At 41.8% G+C, this 16,652-nt stretch overlaps 1 protein-coding gene across 3 annotated transcripts in view; it reads left to right on the top strand.

Annotated features, from left to right (window-relative positions):
• The first annotated feature begins 6,034 nt into the window (after positions 1–6,034).
• Positions 6,035–16,652, top strand: part of Vrk1 (VRK serine/threonine kinase 1) — a 79,266-nt gene continuing 68,648 nt past the window's right edge. For all 3 annotated transcript variants that reach the window (XM_027950924.2, XM_027950922.2, XM_027950923.2), the window contains exon 1: positions 6,035–6,126. The gene's annotated coding sequence lies outside the window, so the exon portion shown is untranslated. The remainder of the gene's footprint in view (positions 6,127–16,652) is intronic.

Here is a 16,652-nt window from a genome sequence, read left to right as displayed (position 1 = left end):
TGGGCTTCAGAGCAACATGGGTTCATCCTGCCCCTTTTTGCCATTTTCCTAGGAACTTTGTCAGTTGATTTAATACTTTTAACGGCAGTTGTCCCACATGGCTCCTTTGCTTCCTACTTTCTGCTTCATAGAAGTCTCCCTCCATCTGAGGGAAGGAGAAAAAGGATTCCTGACCTGGGTCACGAACAGGTTGCTGCAGAATGCCGGTGTGAGATAGAGATGCAGAGCCCTGGCATCAGGAGAGGAGGAGGAGCCAGTGTCAGGAGCCGGCACTGCCCAGGACAGAGCCAGGCCGCTGTGGGGCTGAGTTCTGGCGCGTGGTTTGCGAGGGCTGCCCCTGCAAAACACCCAGACGGGGACCGAAACAAGGAGATCCGTGTCCGCCCAGCGCTAGAGGCTGCAGGCCAAGATCAAGATTCAACCGGGCTGGTTTCTCTGTTCCTGTGTCTTCAGGTGGCCTGCCTCTGTGTGGGTCTGTGTCCCAGTCTCCTCTTGTCCCCTCATCCCCAGGGGTGGGAACTGAACAAGGGGCTCGTGCGTGCCAGGCAGGGGTGCGGCCACGGAGCCAGCCCCCCTCGCCTCCTGTAAAAGCACTAGTCACATTTGATTAGGGCCTACTCATGTGATGTCATTTAGTCACCTATCAAAGACTGTCACAGTCACATTCGGAGGCATTGGGACAGGACTTTCGCGTACGAATGGGGAGTGGTGAGGTGGCCCAAGTTAGCCTGGGCACCGCGGAATCAGCGCCTGTGGAAGAGCATGTCCCAGAGCCAGGAGACGGGAGGGAACCTCACAGGCTGAGTCCTGTCAGACCATCCCGTGTGGGGTCTGTCTCCAGCTCTGTCTGGGAGGCTCCTGGGGTGGGTACGCACAGGCCCTTCTTAGGGACACAAGAGCACACGAGTCACGCCCTCTTTTCTCTCTTCAAACGTGCATGTGCCATCTTTGTCCCCTTTCCTGTGTCATTTCTCCTCTGAGGCAAGGAGCTACAGTGCCTTTCTTACCTGACATGGGGGGAACCAGAGGCTCTAAGAAACTGGTGGAAGGGGGGACATGGAATTCCTCCCAAAAAAGTCTAGCTCAGAGCCCTGTCTCCCCAGAGAACCTTGGCTCCCTATGATTCTCCTGCCCCTGTGCCACTGGGTAGCTACCATTGGGCCCTCGCTCAAAGGTACCCTGTGATCAGTTGGTAGGTTTCTGCAGATCAGGGAGCACGCGTCCTCCTTTGCCACGCAATCCCATCTGCCCTGTGTTACGGAGGAGGACCCTGATCTCTGAGATCATACAGCTGATTTCAAATCCTGGCTCCACTCCTTATTAGCTGGATCTCTTTGGGTCCGTGGCCTAAGTTCTCCGAGACTCAATTTCCTCACCTGTAAAATGGGGCAGTAATGTGCCTTACCTCGAAGTGGTGCCAGAAGATCCAATGAGATACGACCCCGCACTTAGGACCACGCCTGGCACATGGTAACAGCGAAAATGTATTATCTGTTATCACTTAAAAGTATTTTGTTAGAGTTTATTGGCAGGGAAAGGACCTAGCTACAGCGTGGTAGTGGTGATGGCGATGTGTGGAAAAGAGAAAAATGCATTTTCTACGCCGTAGCTATATTTGGCAACAAGTCTCTCCGATTCTCTTGTAATAAAAGGACTTTGTTTTGCTCAGAGCCCCTTTGAGTCTCACAATAATGCTTATATATAGTGCCTTTTGTCCCGGAATCTTGGAGCAGCCCTGAAATCAAAACATGACAAGAGCTGGATAGTTGCAAAAATAAAAGCAACCATTTGCTTTTGTTTTTGAAAAAGCTCTCCTTCCTTTCCCAGTTTGCAACTTGGCAGCTGGATATGAACACGTATGTATATTAGACTTGAGTCTGTGTCTAGCCACCGACAATAAATGATGACAGCTGCTTGCAGGGTGGCTCCTGGAGATGGAGTGGTGTGAGAAGCGCACCCCGTGAAGTGCAGGAGGACAAGAAGGGAGCAGGGTGTCTTTCATGAGTGATTTCCAAGGGCCACGATTTAAAGGTGTCTCTCATTGAATCCCAACAGCTACTCTCATTCACAGATGAGAGGGGGCCTCGGCAAGGTTAATAATTTATACAGGATCACACAGCAATTAGGGTTCCAGACCCAGGTCTGCCTCATTCCCAAAACCCACGTCCCATCACGTCACCACATTGCTTCTTTCTCTAAGGACATTGTTTTCACCTTCAAAAAGTGTGAAGAAGGATAAGGGAGGCAAGGTCCCATTGGAGTTTGGGAGCACCAGATACAATGTGGGAAGTGGAAATGAAGTGGGGGCAGAGGATCTGGAGAGAGTTTCTGTTTTAGCAAGCGCCAGGTATCCTAGGACTTCATCAAATCTAAGGCTTCATCAAGTGTCAAAAGTCCCATTATTTTATGTGCTACTAATCAAGAAGCTATAAAACCACTGCCAATTATCATAGGCAATGGATTGCAAGACTTATCCTGATATTGGAGAGATTTAAATGTGAAAAGCCTGCGTCTTAGAAGTGATGAGAGATTGCATTTATCTGGGTCCGCTTCTCTCTGTATCAGACAGTCAAAGGTTACTGCAGGACACAGTAACCACACTAGGTATTTTAAACTCAAAGGGATTTAATACAGAGGGTTAATCACTGAAGGGCAGGGCTAGCCAGCAGACTCTAGCTAGAACACTGCAGCACTGCACAGAGTCCCTGGGCCTCCACTAGCTCTGACCTCGTCACATTTTCCAGCATCAGCAGTTGTGATTGACATCCAGCTGCATTTACAGCAGACAGTCGATATTCTGGTTACTAGTCGTGTGACCTTGAGCCGATCAGTTCGGCTGGGGAGCTTGGTCTCTTTCTCTGGACACCAGGGTTGTATTACCTATCTTGCAGGGTTACATGAGACAGTTTTCTAAGAATGTGATAAGTTCTCATAAAAATCTTAGTTACTAGAATTTGTGGACATACCTGGCTTTCCCACAGGATTATACGTGGGTCAGGACACCACCCTGTCACAAAGTGCTTAAAAACAATGGTCAGTACCAGCCAGGGACCCCTGAACTCATCGGTTCCTCACTCCTCTCTCATTTCCTTCCTCCCTCGGATTGTTGTTGAGCTGCGAGGACACCTTAATGCCTTCGCCCTAGATAGATCAAAGCTCTCCTCAGTTTGAGGAAGCAAATTGCTGGTTGGCCAGGATAATTGTTCCCATTCTACAGATGAAAACGAGGACAAGGACTCACGAACTGACTCGAAGGTGGAGCCCCAGCAGCTGGGCAGCCTGCCAGGGTGTGCTGCTTCCTAACCACTCTCTTGCCTGTTTCAACTTCAGGGATTGAGTTTCTGCCCGGGGGGAAGCATACCAACCTCCGGCGCTTTCCCTGCATGTCTTGTACAATGTGTACTTCTCAGTGCCGGCATGCTGGGGCTGTCAGGGTGGAGGGGCTCCCTCCCTTCTGGGCCTGACCATGTGGCAGATCCATGCAGATTCCACAGATGGATTTTAAGCTTGGTCTGCCTTTGCTGGGCAGCTGGAAGACTGTTATTTACGGTGCCTGGCCCACTTCTGAGTTGCTCTGATCATCTTTGGTGACTTCTTAACCAGGACTCCCACTATCCATCTCTGCCAGAGATCTCTACAAGTCTCCACCACTGAGACGAAATGGTTCATTTACAAGAACTGTCCTGCTGTAGCACATGAAGCTGGGTATAAAGGGGTCGTGAAGAACACACTTAGAAGGTGAAACAGAGGACCTGGAATTGTTTAAATTCTTTGAGACATTTTCTTCCTTCCAGGAATTGGGGAGATAATGTATGTGAAAAAATACAGGTAGCATGGCCTCCTTAAATACTTGTTAAACCAGTATCCCTAGGTTAGTCCAATCCCCAGCTCGCAGGAGGTGCTGAGTCTGACTGTCCAGGTATTTATGAACACATGGCAGGATTGTACTCATGACCCTTCTTCTCTGGTTCAATTCTCAATTCTAAAAGCCTAACCCACAGAGCATCCTGACTGGTCAATCTTCTGCATAACCTTGACCTTGATATGAAGCTATCAACGCGTAACAAAGTGCTGAGGGTGTTCCTGTCTGCAGCATTTCAGACACACCTCCTCTGCAACAGCAGCTCGGACTGGGGTCCTGTGGGCTCTTCCCTGATAGGAGGTCTCTGCATGTGTGGGTGGTGTTGGAGGTGTTGGCAACTGCCTTGAAATGTGCTGCGTTTAAGGAGCGTTGAGCAGTAAGCCATCCTACTGAGGTGCCAGAGCCACGAGCTCCAGAATAAATACAGTCTATTCTCACCCTGGAACACTTCACTCACTGTGGTTTATTTAATTGTGCTTTAAGGCCAGCCAATTGTTAACCCAGTGTGGAAGGAGGGACCTTTCTTCTGCAGGTCTACAGTGAGGTTCAGGGAACATGGTCACACTGTAACAGATAAATCCTATTCCAAGTCTTCTTAGCCTGTGTGTGTGTGTGTGTGTGTGTGTGTCTACGTGCACAGAGTGTCTTTCACTGAATGGATTCTAGCCACAGAGTCTTGCTGGGGGATTCCACACTCATGAGATGTGTGAATCTTGAGACCTCTTTGCTGACAAATATTCATCGAGTGCCCTCCTTCTGTATGTTTCTGTCAGGGTCTCAGTAGAAAGCAGATGACACATTTGAAATAGGATCATTTGAACAGGGTTTATTTGTAATACGACTGTTTAAAGAGGTGTGGGATGGAAACCAGGAGGATGCAGTCATGACTGGCTCAGCAAGTCATGGTGTCACCGCCTCCAGATCTGAAGCTCAAAGGGAGGGCTGATCCTGCAAACTGGAGGTGGGGCAGGCAGGGAGCAGTGACCTTTGGCTAAGACCAACTGGAGGCGCCTGGGACAGAGGAAACCAGGGGGAACCCATTAACCAACCCTTAGCTTTCCTTCCAGTCCTCTGTGGGGTTCCCCACTGGCTGAACACAACAGAAGCCAGGGAGCACAGGGATCTTGAATGGTTTGTAGGGAGTAGCCTCCGTGGGCAGAGGGCAGGATGGGGAGAATCTGGTGAGGCGAGGTATCTAGAGGGGCAAATGTTAAGACATCAGTGAGATGCTGCACTGTCCAATGGACAGTGATTACAGGTTTTGTGGGGACTGAAGCTCATGCAATTTTAAGAAAATCATACCAAAAAAATCTCCAAAGTGATGTATAAACACAGTTGAGGTTCTTCCCAGGGCTTTGAAACATACCATGAAAGAGAGGTCCTGACACTCATGCTTCATTGTAAATCTCCCTCTGCGTATGGTCTTGTGATTTTGACCTAGAACAGCACCCCAGTCTGCAAAAAGCCTGTGTGGATATGCAGACTTAGACAAGTGATTATAAATACAAGGCAAACTTGTACAAGGAAATTACAGTATACACTGAAACAGACTTTGAAAGACAGAATTTAGACACCGGGCAACAGGTGAGCAGAATAATAATACTAAGGCCCTCTCATATTTATTGAGCACCAAGTGCAAACTATTGCCTATACATTGTCTCATTTAATCCTGACAAAAACAGGAAGCCAAGGCTCACAGAGGTTAAGTAACTTCCCTTAGGTTGCAAAGCTCTAAAATGGAAGAGCTAGGATTTGAACTGCATGTGGTTTCTTCCATAGACAGGCAAAGGCAAATTCGAGTGTGCAGGGCACTCAGCCAATGGGGACATAGGTCTTCTTTTTCATCCTATGCTCTGTCAATACACTCAATAACTCTGAACACCGGCCACATGTACTTTGGTTCCTACCAGCGATGGTTCAGTATGTGTGTGTTCAGAAGGTCGGAGTCAGAAACTGTGAACCACACTTCCCAGAAGCCCTAGGGGCCGGAGGGACGGCGCCCTACTTTGCCGCCAAGACTCCAATTCCCAGCATGCAGCGGGCGCGTGGACCACAGCTCCCGGCATGCCTAGGGAGACGGGGAAAGCACCGCCCCACCCCCGTCCCGCCGCGTACCGCTCGCCCCGCCTCCTCCGTCGCCCAGACCCAATGGGAAGGCTCCGTACTGCCGAGTGTAGAGGGGCCGGCGTCGCCGCCGAGTTGCGAGTCGGCGACAGCGGCGGGAAGTTCGTACTGGGCCGAAGGCGACGGGTCTGCGGCTCGGGGTAGGGAGGCCGCGGACTGTGCGGTCCTAGGGTTCGCGCGCCGAGCTGGGGCCCGGAGGCGGGCGGCCGGACTGGGGCGGCGAGGGCATCGGCGGCCGCCTCAGCCAGCACCGGCGTTCGCGCCTTCCTGGCCTCCCTCGGGGCCGCCAGCGCCCGGGGCGCACTCAGCCCTGCACGGCCGCCGGGCCGGGCGGCGGTGAACCCGGCCCCGTGTGCGCGGTGGTGCCGCGTCCCGCCGGGCGGGCCAGGCCGCGGCCGGGTCTGGAGGGGAACGGGACGGCCGCGCAGCGCCGGCGTGCGCGTTCGTAGGGGCCTTCCCGGTCCTGGCCAGGCCGCCGCGGGCGGGGTGACTCGGACCTGGGGCCTTCCCGGTCCAGGCCGAGGCCGCCGCTTCAGCTCGGCTTCCTGCCGCGCGGGGCTGAGCCCGCGCCGGCGCCCGCGGTTTTTACGGTCGTCCTGACGCTTCCCCCTCGGGTCTCTAGTTGACAGGGCGCCACCCTTTACTGACGTTCCAGGGCCGCACGTCGTTTTCCCCACAGAGTAATTCGGGACAGACAGTCGCAGTGACAGAGACGCTAGTTTGAGGCCACCCATTTTGTTTTTTAACCCCTTTTAACATCTTTTCTTTCAAGTCACCCGTTTTTCTGGACTCTTCACCCGTGGCGGCGGTGGGGAGGGTGGTGTCCCATTTCCATTTTATGGAACAACTTGGAAATGCCAGTTTTACTCCTGGGAGAATCGTGGGGTTAAATTTAGGGGACTGTTGAAGAGCCTCATTAATCATGTGTTTCAGTTTTTTGTTTTGGACTGGATTTGTCCATCTGTTGAGTCTGAAATTAAAAAAAAAGACTGAAAAACGTTGAAGGGCAGCATTTATTTTTAAGAGTTCAGAATAAAGGCATCGTGCTGTTTATGACATGCTGAGCATATCTACAATTTTAAAATAATTTCAGAAGCAAGAGTTTTTTTAATTTTAATTTTTTGTAGTTGTAGATGGACAGAATACCTTTATTTTATTTGTTGTGCTAAGGATCGAACCTAACCGTTCTTCCACTGAGCTACCGCGCCAGCCCCAAGAGTTCTTTACATAGTCATTTTATGCGGGTTATGTTTTGCCATTCAAAATGACATGTACTAACTGGAATTAAATTTATGGGTAGATAAGATTGTGTTTGTCTGCTACCTGTGTTGTAGAAGGGAATGTAACTTAAGTACTCTGTCATTTAATAATAGCTTTCTCGGTTGTGTTGATGCTACCACAGATGGTATTTGTGCATCTTAGCATCGCTGATCAGATACAGTAGCAGAAGAAGAATTTAATAACAATAAGCTTGTGTTAGGCATTACTGTCAATTTAGTACAGTACCAGTATACAGTACGAATATCAGTTTTGTAGTGTAATGCCTTCTTGTTATGCTCAGTGCTGCAGAAATTATGAGAGGATATTTGTTAAACAAATGAGATAATGGAGTAATGTGTTAAGCATGGAGCCTGGCATATACTAAGTTAGTAAGTGCCCAGGAAATGGTTATATGGGAAGCTTATGCTAAGTTTTATTCCAGTATGCGAATGTGTATTTTAAAAATAACAGTAATGCATTCAAAATGTTGACAGACCCTAAAATTAAATTTCTTAAAGGAAACAGGCCAACTTTTTTTTTTTTTAAGTTTGAGAACTAATGTGAAATAGTAATAAAGTAACTGTCCCAGATGTCTAGGAGAGGAGAAGCAAGATTTTAATTTTGACAACTTTTTTTCCCTTTAAAGCATCCCTAATAAGATATACTATGAATAGGATTTTGATTAGAAAAATAAAACTTTAAAATGTCTTTTATTTGAAAAAATAAAAATTTGGAAATGCAGCAAAGCTTTGAAATTTACCTTACATCAAATGAAAAAGGATGACTCCTGAATTTATGCAAATGTGCAAATGCTCTTATCTGCACATATCAGGCAGTGAGCCTTATGGGAATTAAATGCTGCTTCTTTGTGTGAGTGAGGGAGACTTTCCTGAAAATTGGTCTTGATGGGTTCTGAAAATGATTGGTAACTGAATAGGACTGGAGAATATTCTTCAGACTGGTTGGATGTTTTGTATACTTGCTGAAGTTATTTTTCAGAGTGAGAAAAAAGTGGATTCATTTATTCACTAGAGATCACTTGCCTACCATTTACCGGGAATGCATTAGGTGCAAAGTCTATTCTTGTCCTGTTTTGTTGAAGCAAATTTTCTTTGTTTTAAATTAATGTAGACTGTTCTTTTTGACTTTAGTTATTTAACATCTGGCATACACACAGCTGGTGAATGTATAAAGCACATTTGAAAAACTACAGTATTGGTGAAATGTAGAAAATGTGGAATTTTTATAGGAATGCAAGATTAATTTAGAAAGGTTATAAATGCCTCACAAAGCATTTTGCTAGGTGCTAACCAATATGTATTTGTACTCTATATTTGGCCTTTTCAACCAAAGTTTCTGTGACTCTTCCTACTTGCCATTATAAGGAGGTGAAGAAGGTTATGCCATTGGATCCTGACTCACTTGACTCCTGAATGATGATCTAAGTGCTCCATATTTTGAGGTTGCTGTTTTGAAGTAATTTCATGTGCTTTCTCAATTACTCCATCTCTCCCAATGTTGCTTTAAATCTTTGTGCTCAAAACCATACACATCCTTGTTCTGGATGACATACAGGCAACATTAAAAAAAAAAATTCTATAGAGGTATGTAGTATCCTCCCCAGTCATACTAATATTAGGTTTTTAATATTCATCACTAAGTACAGATGGCAAGAAACTACTTTTACTAACATTCTTCAGTAAATTTGTTAAGAATTTTATTACCCATAGCATCTTTTTGTCAACTTTGAAAAAAAATTTTTTTTTGAACCATATATTTTATTTGGTGTTCAGGTAAGTATAGTCATGACTCACTGCACAACAGAGACATGATTTGAGAAATGAGAAATATATCGTTAAGTGATGTGTGAATATTGTAGTATTGATACAAACTGACTACTACCACGTCATTTTTAAAAAAAAAAAAATATCTATTTTTTAGTTGTACCTTTAGTTGTACACAATACCTTTATTTTATTTATTTTTATGTGGTGCTGAGGATCGAACCCAGGGCCTCACATTTGCTAGGTGAGTGCTCTACTGCTGAGCCTCAACCCCAGCCCAAGGTGATGCTTCATTTGTGTAATCCATTGACAGAAATGTCACTGTGTGGCACATGACTGTCCATGGATTTTGATGAGTCCTTGAAATAACTCCTATCTCTCAGTGGGTTTAACCCTAAAGAATGAGAACCAGTGTTTTCGGATTTCAAAATTAAGATAAACACTCTTTACACTGGCATATTTTGGGATGATCATTAAACATATTTTAGGCTGGGCCTGGTGGCACATGCCTGTAATCCCAGTGGCTCAAGAGGTCGAGGAAGGAGGATTGTGGATTCAAAGCCAGCCTCAGCAACTAGCGAGGCCCTAAGCAACTCAGTGAGACCCTGTCTCAAAATAAAATACAAAAAAAGGGCCAGGAATTTGGCTCAGTGGTTAAGTGCCCCTGGGTTCAATCCCCAGTGCCAAACAAATAAAAAAACCCCAACAAAAACATACACTAAAATGTTTACCAGTAAGTTGTACATTAAATGTGAAGATAATTGAATTGCCAAGTAATTAGTTTGAGATTCAAGAATGTTATATGTATTTAAAGTAAATATACTTAACATTGGAAGGAAACATTCATCTTATACAACTCAGTATCAGGAACACAATGGTTGCACAAAGAGCTACAAATAAGAATTGAAAAATTAGTAGGACTGAGGACAGTACCATCCTATTAATAAGACCTTTTTTGAAGTCATAATTTTTTTTTGTGCCAGTTTTCTCCTTGTGGACTGCCAGTGTACCTACTGTTTGCATGTGAGCCACTATGTCTGCTCTAGACTTAGCTCCTTGTTTTAAGAACCCAGACTGCATTATATAATTGTTAGTTTTATCTAAAATTTAAAAAGTAAACCATGAAATCTTATAGCCAAGATAACTACACTGTATTTCAGGTTTTTTTCCTCAAATTGTTTACCATGTGTCAGTGGAACTCATGTGTATCATCTTTTGATGATTAAATATTAATGCATTGGGATCACATTTCACAATACTAAGTACTAGAAAGTGCTGTTGAAGTTTTAGTCTTCATAGACTGGAAGAAGAATGTTTACTGTTTCTACTATGGGCTTAAATGTACTTCACTTTTTTTTTTTTTTTTTTGCAGTTTGCTATATGACCATAGCTATCAATGTACAGATTATTATAATTATAAATTTTATATAAATATCATAAATTGTAAATTACCTGTAGAGGTCATAAAAAGTATTTGGGAACCAGAAAAAAATTTTAAAAATTTCTGTTTTAAAAAATTTTAAGGTTATAAAATTTAGGAGACGATCTAGTTTTTTTAGTCTTATGGAAAAAATGTTAGAAATCATGACTATTATATTACCTCTCATGTGTAACATGGGAATCTAAATGTATAGGTATAGTCATTCTTGAAATTAGATTGGCAATTCCTCAAAGTTAGCCATACTATTTAACATATGACCTAGCAAGTGTACTGCTGGGTATTTATCTGGAAAAATTAAAAACTTGTGTTTATACAAAAACTTCATACTAGCCCCAAACCAGAAACAGCCCACCTGTTCTTCTCTGGGTGAATAGTTAAATAAAATGTGGCATAACCCTAATAGCAGAACAACACTCATCAACAAAAGTAAATGATTTCTTGATAGATGCACCAATTTGGATGGAGTTTATGGGCTTGCAGGAAAAAAGTGGAAAAAGTGAAATAAAAACAATCTTCAAAGGATCTATGATTATATGATTCCTCAGCAGAATGGAATGAGTGCAAAGCCAATAATCAACCAGAAGATAAAGGAGAAGAGAGGGGTTTCTTTCTTTCTTTTTTTTTTGTGGTGTTGGAGATTGGACCCAAGGCCTTGTGCATGCAAGGCAAGCACTCTACCAGCTGAACTATATCCCCAGTCTGGGTTTATTTCTTGTAGCAAGTAAGGTGAGCAGTGGAGTTTGTGTGCAAATTAATGTTCTCTCAGAACAAAGAAAGCCAGATGTTTTTATTGGGGAAACTTACTCATATAGGGAAGATTCATCCTTAAATACAGAGATAAACACATTCCTGTGCATGGTCATTTGGAGGTGGTAATCACATGTCTCTCCCCTCTGCCCCCTCCAAAAAAAAAAAGAAAGGTCATCAGGACTTTCTCTGGGCTGAGAAATTGGGAAATTGGTATTATAATGAGCAAAGTTTAGGGCACCTAAAATTGAGTCAGTGACTGGGTGAAATTGGCTTGTTCCTTGTAAGTTTCTGCAAAGAACCTTAGCTGAAACCAAAAGTAAAAGAACTTTGAAGGTGTATTAATAATCTTTAATGGGGCAGCAGCTCCCACTTCCCATAAGTATAGGAACTAGTTCCTAAAAGTGCCTGCCTCTCCTGGAGGCCAGCAATTCCATTTATATAGCATTTAATGTTATTATAAAAATGAAGAACAGGTCAATGTTTGTTGAGATGGATTTCTTTGGGATGATAGAAAAGCCCTGTATCCTGATTGTGGTGGTGGTTATATGAATGTGTACAGAAGATAAAAGGTCATAGGACTATACACACACATAAAGAATCTAAAAATGCATCTTGGATGAATAGTTTAATTACTCATACTATAGCAAGGTCAGTGTCCTAGATTTCATCACTGTTTTGATAATTGTAATAAGTCCATTATATGACTACCACATTTCTTATTGAAGGATGTGGGTTGTTTACAGTTTTGGGTGATTACAAATAAAGCATTCTTTGTAATTCTGTGAGCATTTATGTACTGGTTTTTGTGTGAATATAAGTTGTCATTTTTTTTGGGATAAATGCCCAGCTGTGCTACTGTTGGGTTGTATGGTAAGTGTATGTTTAATTTAAGGAACTTCCAGACTTCCAGCATAGCTGTGTCATTTTACAGTCCTGTTATCACTGTAATAGGAGATCCAGTTTCCCCACATCAATGCCATTGTTTGTTATTGGTTATGTTTTTTTTTTTTTTTTTTTTTTTTGTGTGTGTGTGTGTAGTAATCACCAAGACTTTCATTTGCACTTCCCTAATGACTAATTGTCATGTGTTTATTTGCTATTCATATCTTCCTTGACTGTTCTGTTTAAGTATTTTTCCCATTTTGTAATTGATTTCTTATTGCTGTGTTTAGAACTCTGTATGTTTTGTATAACCCTTTGCTAAATATTTGATTTGTAAACGTGTTCTTTCAGTCTCTGGCATGTATTTTCATTCTCTTATGGTATCTTTCATAGCACAAAAGTTTTTAAACTTTGATGAAGTTTAGTTTATCCAGTATATGGATTGTTTTTGATGCTATGCATGTCTCAAAATTTTCTGCCTAACCCTAGGTTAGGAGAATGTTCTCTTGTTTTCTTGTGTTTAATCATTTTATGTTTTATTTTTATATCTATGGTCCATTTTGAGTTAATTTTTGCATAGGATATGAGGTTTAGATCTTGTTTCTTTTAGTTTTTGTCTATAGATGTCTAGCTATTTCAGAGACATTTGTTGAAAAGAGTACCTTTTTTTCATTAAACATTTTTTTTAAACCATGATCAAAAAAATTTTTTTTAAACTATGATCAAAAAATACATTGTACACTGGAGTACCAAAGTGAACACAGGAGGAGATGAATGAGCAATTAAGTAAATGTGAATATAGATTTCTGAAGGTATGACATGACATGACTTGAATCTTGAAAAAAGTGGGAAGACATTTTAGAGAATAGCATGAGCAAAGACATGTCCTAGAGAAAATAAGTAATATCTGACTGGGGGAATCATGTGAATTAAGGGGAGTAGGGAGTTTAAGGAAGGATACTTTGTTTATGCGTAAAGGAATTGCTAGCTAGTTTGAAGAGTTTATAATCAGTTTCATTGGCTGCTACAGAGTTGACTGTTTTTGAGCAGGAAAATGATATGGTACAATTGGTATTTAAGAGAAGTTGTTTTAGGGACATGTATGGCCATAATACATTGTTAGGAAGAGTAGGATGTAACCATGACTCTTGACTTTGTGTTACAAAGGTCTACCAAAAAGCTAAAAAAATGATGTTGCTTCAGAATACTGTAAGAAACTAGTATGTCCTAGAAGACTGTGTTAGTCATTGTTTTATCACTCTGACCTGAAGTATTCAACATAAAAGGAGGAAAGGTTTATTTTGGCTTGCAGTTTCAGAGGTTTCAATTCATAGTTAACCCTGTTACTTTTGGGCCTGTGGTGAGACAGTATATATATATCATGGAGGGAGTATATGGTGGAGAAAGCTGCTCACCTCGTGGCTTTCAGGAAGCAGAGGCAGGGTACCAGTATTTCCTTCATAGGTGCAAGGAAATGACCTAACTTCCTTTTACTAGACTACTTTCTAAAGCTTCACCACATCCCAGTAGCACCACACTGTGTGATCAAAGCTCTGTATTTTAACACAAGGATCTTTGGGGTTCTTATCCAAACTTATAGCAAAGGGTAATTTAATGGTGTGTTTTAGACTTTTGCCCTGTCTTCAGTGATGGACACTGAGAATTCTGCTGGACTTCATTATCAATGCTACTTTTAGTAAGTTGTATATATGTGAAGAGTAGTAGTTTCAGCTGACTTATTGTTGATGTAGATGACATTTTTTTTTGTCAAGTCTGAAAAGGGTCCAGGAATTGAGCAGCTGAAATGATAAGAAAGAGTTGATAAATTGGTCCAATGAGAATTTTTGGAATCAGATTTATTTATCAGATTTATTTTTTATGGCAGAGAAGAAACTCAGGGGTTCTTTAATCAGTATGTCCTGATACTTTCATGAAGAACTATTCAGAGAATGATGATGACCAGCTGTTCTTCAAAAATCACTGAGGAATGAATGAATAAGAACAAATGGCTAAAATTGCAGTACTAGGGTATAAGTCTTAGGGAAGAATTTCCAGACAGGAAAGAAATTAGATACATAATGCCAGTGATCCAAAAGGGCTTTAAGATAGAATAGTAACCTAGATGTGGTTTAGGAACATTCTGCTTTCAGTGAAAGGGACCTCATAGTATTAATAGCCTTGCCCTTGAGTCTCAGTGTTTTAATTTGTGACTTAAAATACTTGGTTTTTGTTTTCTTATCATCTATTTTAGTTCTTGATTTCTTTTCCCATATAAGTTGTACTCCCATCCCCACTGCCCCCACTTCATCTGTGGAAATTTCATGTGTTTTCTGCTTTCTTTTAGGCATTTAAAAGATTACCTTGGGGCTGGGGTTGTAGCTCAGTGGTAGAGCCCTTGCTTTGCATGCATGAGGCCCTGGGTTCCATCCTCAGCGCCACATAAAAAAAAATAAAGATATATTTAAAAAAAGACATTCCATTTAAAAAATAACCAGCTAACAAATGAAACTTATATAATGTTAAACAAACTACTAGAAATGAATGCATTTTTACTTTTTTGTTTAGATCATGGAAAAATAGCATCCATTTAAAGACAGTAATTTGGTGAGCAAAGGGCTTTCCTGTGTAAAAGGTTATGATGATTTACATTCGTGAAACGGTGATATGAAAAGCTTTATTGTGACACCTCAGTTGAGTTTCAAAAATACCTTTTTGTTTAACTTCCTTAGTCTGACTCTTTTCTATTGGTCCAGATCTCTTTTCTACTTAAATATTGAGGTTGATCAAGGATATTTCGTTTGTGATTGCAGCCCTTCAGTATTATCAGACAGAGTTGTTTTTCTTTTTCTTTTTTTTTTCCCCCTATGAAGAGCAAGCTCTTACAGTGCTATGCAAGCTGCCCATTTAAAACTATCATTGCTTGGCACCTATGCCCTAGTGACAGTTTGACCAACATGTGAGCAGGCACACCGCCATCCTGACAGATGGGCGTGAGTATAGGCAGCCAAGAAACCATGTATCTGCATCTAGTGTATTTGTTAAGGGCAGGATTCCCAGTCGGGGATGTTCAAACGTCTGTCCATCCTGAGCTTTCACGCCTATGGATAAAGGGATGTCATCATTAATCCCAGCTCTGACTGAGATTCCATGGGTATATAGAGCTTCTTGGCTCTTATAGAAGTAGGCAATTGGGGACAATCAGGATAATTGTTCTCTCCTTCATCAGAGGACTACTTCAAATAATCCTATTTTTTCTAGCCAACTAGGTTTGCAATGAGTATAAACCTGTTTGACTTTGTCCGGATACTTCTGTAATATATTTTCTTTTCTTTTCTGGAGTGTGAAAGCTTTGAAAGTCACTTAATTTTTATGCCTTGTATAGTGATATATGTCATTGGAATCAGGTAGATTAGAGCTCATTTATTGACTGCTATGTGACATTAGAGTAGTCTAGCTTAACATCAAATCAAGGTAAAATAATATGTATTTTATAAAGTTGTGAGAATTAGCCATGAAGTATGTAGAGGAAGACCTTGGTGTAATGTTTGACCTACAGTAAATGTCACCATCATCATTATCACCTTAACATACCTGAAGGTGATTTTCTGTAGCTCCGGAGTTATGCAGAACAATGTCTTTTTGTGACTTGTTCTCTCCATCCTTGAAAATCATTTATTGGACATCATCTAGAGATTGGCTGGTATTATTTATATACAATAACAGAGAACTCCAGTGAAGGAAACGTACTACATGTAGGGCAGAGTTTTTCAACCCTTAAACAGTTGACATTTTAGAGGTGTTCTTTGTTGTTGGGGATTGTTTGCATTGTAGGATGATGTCTAGTGGCCAGGGGACAGAGTCATCCCTAGTTGAGAACCTTGCTCTAGAGACAGCGTATCTTTCTTTATTAAAGTTTTGATAGATTTTTGATAAAGTTCTTATCGTCAATCTTATTCTTTCTACTCTGTTCTTTTAGAAACACATACAACAAGCCGAATCCCCCTTCCATGTAACATCCTTTCAAATATGTGAAAAGTCATCAAGTGTTCTCAATCTTTCTGAGGTGAAACATCTTCAGTTCATTAGCTATTTCTTACATGGCATGGTTTTATGTTGGCTCACCACACTGGTGGCTTTCTATATTTTAAGATTCCATTTCTTTTTAAAAAGAGAGAGAGAGAGAGGGATAGAAGAGAGAGAGAATTTTTTTAAATATTTATTTTTCAGTTTTCGGTGGACACAACATATTTATTTTTTTTTAAATAAAATAAATATGCTGAGGATCGAACCCAGCGCTCCGTGCATGCCAGGCGAGTGCGTTACCATTTGAGCCACATCCCCAGCCCTAAAATTCCATTTTTAAGTTATAGTGCTTAGAATTGAGAACAGTACTCCATATTAAAAAAAAAATATATTAAAAAAATGGAGTTGCATCTCTTATTCTAGATACTGCACTTTTCTTCTGTTACTCTGGGGAAAATATTGCCTTCCTTTTTCTACATATTGTATTTTTATTAATATATAGCTACATTATTTGGATGACCATACCA

Source organism: Marmota flaviventris, chromosome 2, assembly GCF_047511675.1.
Source record: "Marmota flaviventris isolate mMarFla1 chromosome 2, mMarFla1.hap1, whole genome shotgun sequence".
NCBI classification, from domain to species: Eukaryota; Metazoa; Chordata; class Mammalia; order Rodentia; family Sciuridae; genus Marmota; species Marmota flaviventris.
This window is presented reverse-complemented; position numbering and strand designations above follow the sequence as displayed.